The sequence below is a fragment of the Tamandua tetradactyla genome, assembly GCF_023851605.1.
Source record: "Tamandua tetradactyla isolate mTamTet1 chromosome 22 unlocalized genomic scaffold, mTamTet1.pri SUPER_22_unloc_3, whole genome shotgun sequence".
Taxonomy (NCBI): Eukaryota; Metazoa; Chordata; class Mammalia; order Pilosa; family Myrmecophagidae; genus Tamandua; species Tamandua tetradactyla.
In genome coordinates this window covers 561,164-572,135 of record NW_027518253.1, presented here as the reverse complement: position 1 = coordinate 572,135, position 10,972 = coordinate 561,164, and the positions used below count along the sequence as shown (strand labels likewise).

At 34.8% G+C, this 10,972-nt stretch overlaps 1 pseudogene; it reads left to right on the top strand.

Moving 5' to 3' along the window:
• The first annotated feature begins 365 nt into the window (after positions 1 to 365).
• On the top strand, positions 366 to 6,103 carry LOC143672965 (olfactory receptor 5M11-like; annotated as a pseudogene).
• The last annotated feature ends 4,869 nt before the right edge of the window (positions 6,104 to 10,972 follow it).

Below are 10,972 nucleotides of genomic sequence, written 5' to 3'. Positions count from 1 at the left end.
CCTTCCTATGGCATAGAGTTTGATACATCCTTGATGTCAAAACACTAATTTATTTTTACTGCAGCTCCCTATTTCCAGTAAATGAGACAGCTATATTTAGAAGGATTTTAAGTCACTTTAAGATTGTTTCTTAAAGGTGACTGATTATTATGTCTTTACTGTCTATTTCGAACATATTGCTCGTCTCCACCTTTGCAAGGAATAAATGACAAAGTGCCCTGCAATCTACCTGGACAAATTTACTTTTGGTACACTCTGTTTTGTATGTGATCCTTCCTGGTTTTAGTAGCAGAGTTGGAACCTTAAGTAATTCCCTGAAAAGAAGGTTTATCAGAATTTGCTTTCATCTTTTTGGACAATACCCTATGGAACTATCTCTTGGGGCAAAGGAACCAAGAGAAAGAATCACTTCACTCACCTCACACGTAAGTGCATTTTTTAGAAATGGGGTTAGAGAAAGAGTCCTTTTAGTTGGTTCAGACAATCTGGAGCCCCTTACATTCTCTGAGGAATTTGTGCATGTGCATTTATTTTGGTTGTGTATTCATACTTTCATTGGATGTTTCAATTAGTTCATAGTAAAAATAAAACCAAAGAATCCTAAGAAACTTATTATAATGGATTATTTAAAGATGTTTTTAACTGTTTTTTAAGTAATTTCTCATTAGCATGTAATTGAATGCATATAAAATTTATCTGGACATTATTCCTTTGAGATGCCATGCTCTGTTGGGCTAAAACACTTCCTTTGTAGCTTCCTCCTCCTATTCTTTTTGTTTGTGCATGTATGTGGTGGGGGGAGAAGCTGTTCTCCTTCTGATGCTATATTCCTCTCATTATCAGCCTCTGGGACCAGGTGCTGCCTTCCTTCTTCATGGGGGTGAGACTTGTGTAGTTACATTGGTCCTATGCTCAGAGAGGTGGTCTGAAGCACTTGGAATTTTTAATAAGTTTTGAGCAAGGGTCCCTGCATTTTTACGTTGCACTGGGCCATAATAATCATGTAGGATGTTTCAGTTCCAGGTTCTATTATTCTAAACTTTCTCTTGCTCAGCTGGTGCTTCCTCAGCCTGCCAGAACAGATAGAGGCGCTCCTTGATAGTGACCTGGAAAACTGGAAGTCCCGTCTTCAGAAGACATTTACCTTTTAATGGCCTGGCCTGACACAGGCAACCAGACCTGCTGCAATTATTGTTCTTTGTAAACATATCCTATCATTAATTTTTTAAAATTGCTTTTGCAGTTTTCAGTGCTTGTTTTATTTCACTTGGGTTTATCTGTATCTGATACAAGTCACTGAACTTAAGAATCAAAACTATTTCAGATCCCAAAGACAGTCTATAAGTGATATGCAATGAATGAGTCCTCTTGTCAATCTCTTGAGTCCCCATTTCTTAGACTGTCTTTTTTTTTTTTTTACTCTGCAAGTTCCATGTAATGAGTCTTTTCTTCTCATTTTTCTCTTTTGGCTTGCATTACCTAATTTTTCTGGGGTTTCCTGTGTGCAAAGGAGTATGAAAACATCTCTTAATGCCATCATGCTGCTGTCACAGCAATAGATGCTGTTCCCATAGCATTTAATGCTAGACATTTCTTTAAGAGAAGCTGCAAATAATCTCTTTCCCCTGTTCCAGTGAAGCCTGTTGATATTCTTGATAGGAAATTCATAACGGTTCATAAATCAGACTTTCAATGAAAGGAAGCATTCATAACAGGGAAATGCTCAGCTGGAATGTCTGTATTTCTCTGTGTGAATTCTGCATGTACACAAACACACATGCCTGCCTCCATGCAGCCATCACTCTCACTTTCCAAAGAATGATCACATGTACAATCTTTTTTGTTTTTGTGTGCTATATATCACATTTCCTTCTTTTTCCTTGTGAGTACCCCCTTATTGTAGCACCACTTGTTGATTTTTGTTTGTTTGGTTTCAGTTTTTATTTTATTTGTTTGCTTGTTTGGGAACTTCATGGACTGGGAATCAAACCTGCATCTGCTGCATGGCAGGTGAGAATTCTACCACTGAACTACCCTTGCACCCCCACATATCTACGGTCTTTATACTTCTGATTATTTTTCCTAGAAGACCTTACACAAGAGGTCTTTATTTCTTCTTTACGTCCTCATTCTTTTTAGTGCTTAAAATTTTTTGCCTTTCAGCCCCTTTCCCCCAAACCCCATTTCCTTTAGTTTTCTCCAAAGCATTCACACTCAAATGAAACTTCATTTATTTACTTACTTACACAGAATACTATCTGCCTCTGCTCACTAGAATCTGGGCTCCAGAAGGGAGGAATTTGTGAAGGTTTTCTTTATTTATGTATCAGCAGTGCCTAAATGCATGGTGTCTTGGATATTAATAAATGTTTGCTTTATGAATATCGAGTTTGATTCCCACAATGATTTGAGAGGGAATAGGTACACATTGATACCACTGGTAAATGGAGATATGGAGTGACTTTCCCATCATTACTAAGCAGTTACACTGCAAAAACAATATTCTAAACCAGGGTCCCCAGCTGAATTCTTAAGGTAAGCTTTACTATTGCCTCTAAGTCTAGTGTTCCCTGAGAACAAGTGCAGCTGAGAACAAGAACAGGCTATGGGTCAGCTGCATGGTAGATGTCTATGAATTTGCCAGTAGGCTGCAGAGTAGAAAATGCTGATGGTTAAGGGGAAGATGAGTAAGTCAGCTCTGTTTTTTATGTTACAATGGTCAAGGACACCAACATATCCTTGTCCCAGCTGTCCATTTTCATTTTATTCCTCAAGGCCATTGGTATCTATATATGATATTGCCTGGTAAAGTTCAGTGCCACGGTCCAGCCACAGCAGAGGGAACGGGCTTGAAGGTGTGGAGGGTCGTCAGCGTGAGAAGAACACCAAGAGACAGCTTAGAGAATTTTTTTCTGAGAAGAGTTGCTTAGATTTATTTTTGCTTAACTGATTTTATACCCTTATTTTTGGGAAGGAAACAGGTATCACAGAATTATGGTTGTGTCATGGCTTACGTTTTAGGTAAAGTTACAGGTTCAGGGAAGCAAAGCGAAAGTACACATTCTGATTTTCTTAGGAATATTTACACAAGATTTTAATAGCAGCAAGATATTGGCTTAAACCACAGACATTGTGTTTGCAGTTTTCTGAGTTTAGACTTTCTTTTCCTATTATTCTAAGGTGAGGCAATATGTCAAGACCTATTTTAATCTGGTTAAAGGTTAGCTTGTTTTGATTAAAAGGTTACATTGTTTACTTAGATTTTTATTGTTTTATAGCAATGGACCGGTGCCGTGGTGGGGAGTAAATTTCTAGGATGGCTCAATGCAGGGTTTTTTAATTGTAAGTGTTTACTTTTTATGGGGTACTTTTCTGTGACTTGTTCTAAAAGCACTTTTGCCTGCTGTATCTGCAGCATGACTTGCTTAATGGGGGCATCCCAACCTAATTTTTTCCAAACAGTCATTAACAAGGTTTTGCAATTTGTAAAATTTGTATCATTTTTTCCAATTCTTTTGCTTTCTGATTCGTTTTGATATAATGCTTGGAGCACAACCAGCAACAAGAAACACACAATTAGTGTCGTTAATCCCAGTATTTTTCTATTACACCATTTTATGCCTCGTCCTCTTTTGGGGCGTTGAAGGCCTTGCCTACCGCCCTTTCTTCCAGGGAACCGTGTCAAACTGGGGAGGAAAAAGAGGACGCAGCAGTTCAGGTTAGGTTGGCATTCTATTGTAGCAGCATCTAGTACAGATGGCTCTCAAATAAGATGACTTGGGTTGGTGTCTCAGATATAATGCCCACTAGCAGTGTGACCTTAACTTAATTACCTGATCATCCTGTGCTACATTTTTTTCATCTGTAATGGGGGTAATGACAGTATCTACCATGGGAGGAGAGTGTGATGATTAAATCTGTTATTGCATGCAATGAGCTTAGAAACTAAAATCAATTATGTAATTAATGATCACTGTATGTTAGAAATAAGTATTATCAGTTTGTTTAACAAATATTATTATGTGCTTCCTATCCTGCCTGGTTACTGAAGGGGGACATGCAAATAGAGACCTCTCTATAGGCCTTACAGTAATGGAAGATTTGGTGACACATTTTTAAAATAGATAACAACTAGGAAAGCTGAAAATAGACTTTAAGTAAGAGAAAAAAAGGCAAAAATAAAAGGAGCATCTTGAGAAAAGAAAAAAAATTTAGCAGTGGTTTGTGAAGTGAGATTTAATGCAGAGGAAATAATAATGTGCTTTGATAGATACAAGCTGTGATCAATAGCTTAAATACTGAATATGCAAATACTTATTTGTGGTTCTTTATTTATACATTGTCATTGCTAGTGACCATCCTCAAGTACTGTAAGAATTCATTTAATTTGAAGATAATTTTATTCTTTTATTTGACATATATTCATTGACCTACTATGATTGTCTCTCCAAGGAACACAAACATCAAAATTGTTTGGATAGTTTATTCAATATGAAGTTCTCAGTATAGTGTGTAAAATTTTCTGAAACAAACTTTCTGTGAATTTGGTGGAAAACAATCTTCCCAAGGAATTCTCTTGTACATTAAGGTCCAACAAGCCCTTTATTCTCCTCAATATATGACAATCTGCAGAGTTCAAGAGGGAAAAGCAATGAGTAAAATATTGTAAGTAATTCATTCTTTCAGACAAGAACAGATTATTCTTCCTTATTTTAATTCAGTACACAAGCATGTGCTGAACAGACATGGTAAAATTGTGAGCTAGAATTTTTCTCTGCCTTTGAATAATTGATATGTGGAGGAGAAAGCAGGTAAAGTGTATATATATATAATTCTGAAAGGATTTCAAGGCCCTGTGAACTGAGCTTTGCAATAAGTAGAGTCTCAGGAGCAAGACAATTCCAAAGAGACAGTAGACATGTAGTTCACTTGTAAGGATGGATTGTGTTGCTGCAGGTACAGTTTAGGCATAGGTATACCTGTTGCTGTAAGTACAGCTAACCTATAGATATAGATAAACAGATAAAAATTTACAGGAATTTAATATAAAGGAAAATGAAATAATGAATTAGTGGAAGGATACCATCTCTTTATGTAGTATACAGAAAGAGATGATTTTGCATGACATGGTCAGGTTTAGAGAAAATGATTTCAATTGTCCTTAGCATGAATTGTACTTATATGTCATCTTAATTTTCAATAGTTTCCAGAGCAAGCACAGACTGTCAGGATACTCATTAAAAATGGCAGTGCAATAACAGAATTCATTCTCCTGGGGTTTTCAGATTGCCCAGAACTCCAGCCTCTCCTCTTTGCATTGTTTCTGGTTTACCTCATCACCCTCCTTGGCAACCTGGGCATAATGGTGTTAATCAGAATGGACTCTCACCTTCACACACCCATGTACTTCTTCCTCACCAACTTGGCCTTGGTGGACTTGTGCTATACCTCCAATGCAACTCCACAGATGCTGAGAACTTTCTTGTCTGAGAAGACCATTTCCTATGCTGGCTGCTTTACCCAGTGTTGTGTTTAAATCACACTCCTCCTTACTGAGATCCACATGTTGGCAGCCATGGCCTATGACCGCTACATGGCCATATGCAACCCACTGTGCTACAGTGTGAAAATGTCTAGGAGAGTCTGCCTCTGCCTGGCCACATTTACTTATGTCTATGGCTTCTCAGATGGTCTGTTCCAGGCCATCTTGACCTTCCACTTGAGCTTCTGCAGATCCAACATCATCAACCACTTCTACTGTGCTGACCCACCCCTCATTAATCTTTCTTGCTCTGATACTTATGTCAAAGAACATGCCATGCTCATATCAGCTGGCTTCAACTTCTCCAGTTCTCTCACTGTCATCCTGGTGTCCTATGCCTTTATTTTTGCTGCCATACTCAGAATCAAATCAGCAAAAAGAAGGCCCAAGGCATTGTCCACCTGCGGCTCTCACATGATGGCTGTCACCTTATTTTATGGAACAATCTTTGGTGTGTAAGTAAGGCTACCAACAGATAAGACTGTTGAGGAATCCAAAGTAATAGCTGTCTTTTACATCTTTGTCAGTCCAGTGCTTAACCCATTGATCTATAGTTTGTGAAACAAAGATGCAAAGCAAGCCTTGAAAAATATCCTGAGTCAAAATGTGGTTACTAAGATGGCAATTCCCCCACTTTCCAATAAACCATAATTCTAAACCATTCACTCAAATGTCTTTGCATTTGGATGATGCAATTTGGTGTTCTCTATGGATGGTTCTCTTCTGCCTGTGCTAAAGTCTAGAAAATAAGAACCTGCATTATTATTTTTTCTTAAATCTAAGCTCTCACACCCCAACTTGTGGTTCAAGAACCTGCACCATCAGCATTGCCTGTTAGAAATGCAGAATCACATTGTGATCTCAGATCTCTGTATGAAAATCTGCATTTTAACCAAATCCCCAGGTGATTTGCAATCTTACAGTTTGAGAAGCACTTCTTTAGGTCCCCAATTCCTTACTTGAATGCCCTGGCATATTGATGTGCTCTGATTGCTTACAAATATGAATAGTGTGACCTTGTTCTCATTTCAGTTCATTGGATTTCCTTTATTGTCAGTCTCATCTCTTTAGAGGGGTCTTTAAGAAGCACATCTTCCCACACTCTGTGCTGATCTTTGGTTAAGCAGAAGCCATGGTTCATGGCAGTGGTTTCTCTTTCTGAAGAAAGTGCATGTATATTGGAGGGAGTAGCAATGGGAAAAGAGGTGAAGGGAGTCAGACTGATTTTGTGAAATTTTATCAGTAAGTTATAGCAACCCACTTCCTCTCTTTGGCCTTCCAGCCCAGTGCGAACACTTTATCACCTTCACTTGACAAACTTACATTGCTATAAGAGAAAAGGTGAAACTTGAAGGAAAATAGAGAATTTGAAGAAGCAATGGGTCCTAACAAATAGAGTACGTACTTTTGTTGAATATTGATTTTATTCCTGAGTTTGCTTAGTTAAGTCACATATATCACCCTCTTGAGGCTAAACCTAAGGAAATACAGTGTTTATATGTTTGAGTCATTAGAGGGAAGACATGGTCTGGGGGAGGAATTGAAATTGCTCTGGCCTCTGTATAAACCTCAAGTAAGCAAATTAGTTTTGCTTTCAGGATCAGTGCTAAATTGATGTTTAAAGGGTAACTAAAAAGGTTTTGTGCTCTGCAAAATTCCTAGTCTCCTTGCTCCCTCAAAATGTTGATTATTTCCTTAATTCCATTTTTTTGGAGTAATAAAGCATTTCATTCCATCTCTAAGAATGAAAGGAACAAAAAAACTGTATTTACTTTAATATTTATTAAGTTGAATATAAAATAACTGTATTAGGAAAGTTTCATTTTTAACACAAGGAATGAAATCCCCTTAAACTAGTTAAGGCAACAAAGGGAGATTTTGTGAATATACAGTGTATCTCATAGCATCCAAGGGGTACAGTGAACTTCCAAAAAGTGAAATGAATGTGGGACTCTAAGGTTATGAAAAAATTTGTGTCATTTTCTATTCAATATCTTTGTGTTGCTATCATGTGTAATACTTAAATGGTGAATATGGGCCTTCTGTCCTGCAAACTTGCAAATTTCTCTTATTAATTCTACTAGGAATTTTTTTTCCTTTTATAAATTCCTTAAATTTACTACATGCCATCTGAGAATTAAGAGTTTTTATGTCTTTTGAATACTAACAATTTTTATATCTTTTTACTTCCTTCTTACACTGGCTGAGTCTGATAGTACATTTTGCATTTTTTGTTTGTTTTCAGTTTTTGCATGGGAAGGCACCAGGAATTGAAGCTGGGTCTCCAGCACGGCAGGTGAGAACTCTGCCTGCTGAGCCACTGTGGCCTGCCCTGATAGTACAATCTGAATAGAAGTTATGAACACAGATAAACATGTCTGGTCCCCATCTTTGAGGTGGGGAACATTTTTAATACATCATAAGGTAGTATGGATTTAGCTGTAGATTTTTCAAAAATGTCCTTTATTCAATTGAGCAAGTTCCTCTCTTTTCTTTGCTGAGAATTTTTATCATTAATGGGTTTGAATTTTGTAAAATGTTTCCTGCCTCTATAAAATGGTCCTATGATATTTACCTTTATTCTGTAAATGTGATGGAATATCTTAAGTTTATCTTGCATTCCTGAGATTAAATCAGTTTATAATGATATTTTATCTTTTCTATCTATTGATGGACTAGGTTTCTAAAATATTATTAGGATTTTTTTCATTGCTTCTTAAGAAGGATAACCACTATGAAACTTTCTCTTTTTTAATAATTTCATCAGGTTTTATTAATAGGATTATGCTAGTTTCATAAAATGAATTGTATCTTATCTTAAAATGAATGTATCTTAACTTCCTGAATTTTCTGAAAGTTCTGATAAAGACAGTCTATTTCATTCTTAAATACTTGTTAGAATTTAGCAGTGAAATCATCAGTTTCTAGTTTCCATTGTGTAAAATTTTTTATTGTGCATTCATTTTTTAATAGCTATGGCTTTATTCTCTTATGTGTATTAGGGTAATTTTTGTGGTCTTTCAAGTGATCTGTCCATTTAGTTTATGCTGACAAATGTATTAAATTGTTTATAAAATCTCCAATATCCTTTTTTTTCAAATGTTTGGGCAGGCACTGGGAATCGAACCCAGGTCCTGGCATGGCAAGTGAGAACTCTACCACTGATCTACCATTGCCTGCCTTGTAACAGCCTTTTAATATTTTATATTTTGGTGGAGGGAGGTGCATGGTCTGGGTCCCATACCCTTCAATAACGGTAGTAAGATTTCAATTATCTATTCCATTCTAGGTTATTTGTATTTTCTCATTTTTTCCTTTTGTTAATTAGTCTGAAAAGGGATTTATAAATTTAATGAATTATTTTCAAAGAATCGATTCTTAATTTTGCTATTCTTTTCATTGTATATGTTTCCTGTTTCATAGATTTCTTTTCTTCCTAATTTCTACTGTGTTGGAGTTTATTTTATCATCTCTGCTCATTATTCAAAATGAAACTTTGAATAATTGATCTGATATTTTATATTTTTTCATATAAATGTTTAAAGCTAAACATTCTCTTCAGACACTGTTTTAATGTTATTTTTGATACTTTCTTTTCTATTATACAATTTGCAATAATTTCTTATTTCTCTATTGACTTCTTTTATCCTTTGGGTTATTGAGAAGATTGTAATTAATTAAAATATGTTTGGGGGTTATATACATATGTACTGTTTATCAATTTCTAATGAGATTTTATTATACACAGAAAATATGCTCCTTGTGATATTATTCTTTTTAATTTATTGAGACTTGTTTTATGGGTCAGTGTATGATCTATATTCCATGAATATTCCATATATACTTTAAAAGAATGTGCATTCTTCAGTTGTTGGATGTCATGTTCAGTAAATATCAATTAAGTAAAATTAATAATATTCACATATTCTATGTACTCATCGAACTATGGTCTACTTTTTCTTAAAAGATACTGTGTTAAATATTCCTCTTTCTTTCTGGTGATGCTTTTTAACATGCTTTTTATTTTGTTTGATATGAGAAATTATATCTATCACCTAGCTCTCTCTATATCTATCTGTCTATTGGTAAAACAGATTCTTAAATCTTATCAGTTTCCATCATTTGTATTTATTTTTATTTTGTATTTATTTCTGTATTTTTAAATTGTATCACTTACAGATAGCATATAGCTGACTTCCAACTTTTTAGAAGCAGTCTGGAAATCTATGGGTTTGAATTAATGGATTATTTACATTAAGGTAATTATTGATGTATTTCATATGTTGATATTAGTATATTGGTATAAATCCACCAATTTTCTATTTATTTTTCTCTCTCAATTTTCTTTTCTTCTTTTGTTATTTTTCCTTCGTTCCACTTTTTCTGATATCTTTTGAGTTCATCTAAAATTTTGTTTGTTTTCCATCATTTCCTTCATTGTTTTTTAACTATATCACTTTTGATAATTTTGATGCTTTCTCTGAGGATTAAAATATACATTATTAACTTATCACAGTGTACTTTTACTTTTTAATTTTTGACTTATTTTATGTGTTACACTTCTTATATGATAGTGTAAGTATTCATCCCTTGAAGTTAATTTTGTCATATATATTTACTTCTACATACCTTATAAGCCATATGTTTTATTGAGGTTTTATTTTGCTTGAAAAAGTTACTTCTCTGTTTATGAAAGCAATAAAGAAGAATAATAGAGTTTTATGTTTACCCAAAAAGTTAGCTTGTACAATATAATTCTTTCCTTCCTGTAGTTGTAAGTTTCCATCTGATATTCTGTGATAGCATAAAAAAAAAGAAAAACTTCCTGTTATATTCTACTGTGTAAGTCAGCTGGAAACAAATGGATTCAGCTTTCTTACTAGGTAACATCTCAATTTTACATCCCTTCTTAAGCATTTTTATGGGATGATTTTTTACTGCATATATTATTCTGGGTTGTTTCTTATTCTTTCATAATTTTTAAAAGAATTTTAACAGTGTTATTCCACTGTCTTCAACTTTTTTTCTGATGTGAAGTCAGTCATCTTCACATCATTATTTTCTTCTAAGTAACATTTCCTCAAGGTTTTCTCTTTATCATTTTCCATTATTTTAAATATTATTCATCTAAGTAAGTTTCCTATGCAGTGAGCTTGCTTGAAATTTATTGAACATCTTTTCTTTAAATATATGTTCTTACCAATTTGGGAAAGTTGTAACTATTATTTATTTATTTTTCTTCCTCCAGTAATGTCTATGTTAAATAGTTGTATTTCTACAGGTCAGCAAGGCTCTGTCTTGTTTTTTTACTCATTATTCTTTTGAGTCTTCATACTGGATAATTTCTGTGAATTGGTGTTTCATTTCCAAGACCCTTTCTTCTTCCATTTTCAATCTGATATTTAGTTCCATCTATGAATTTTTCACTTC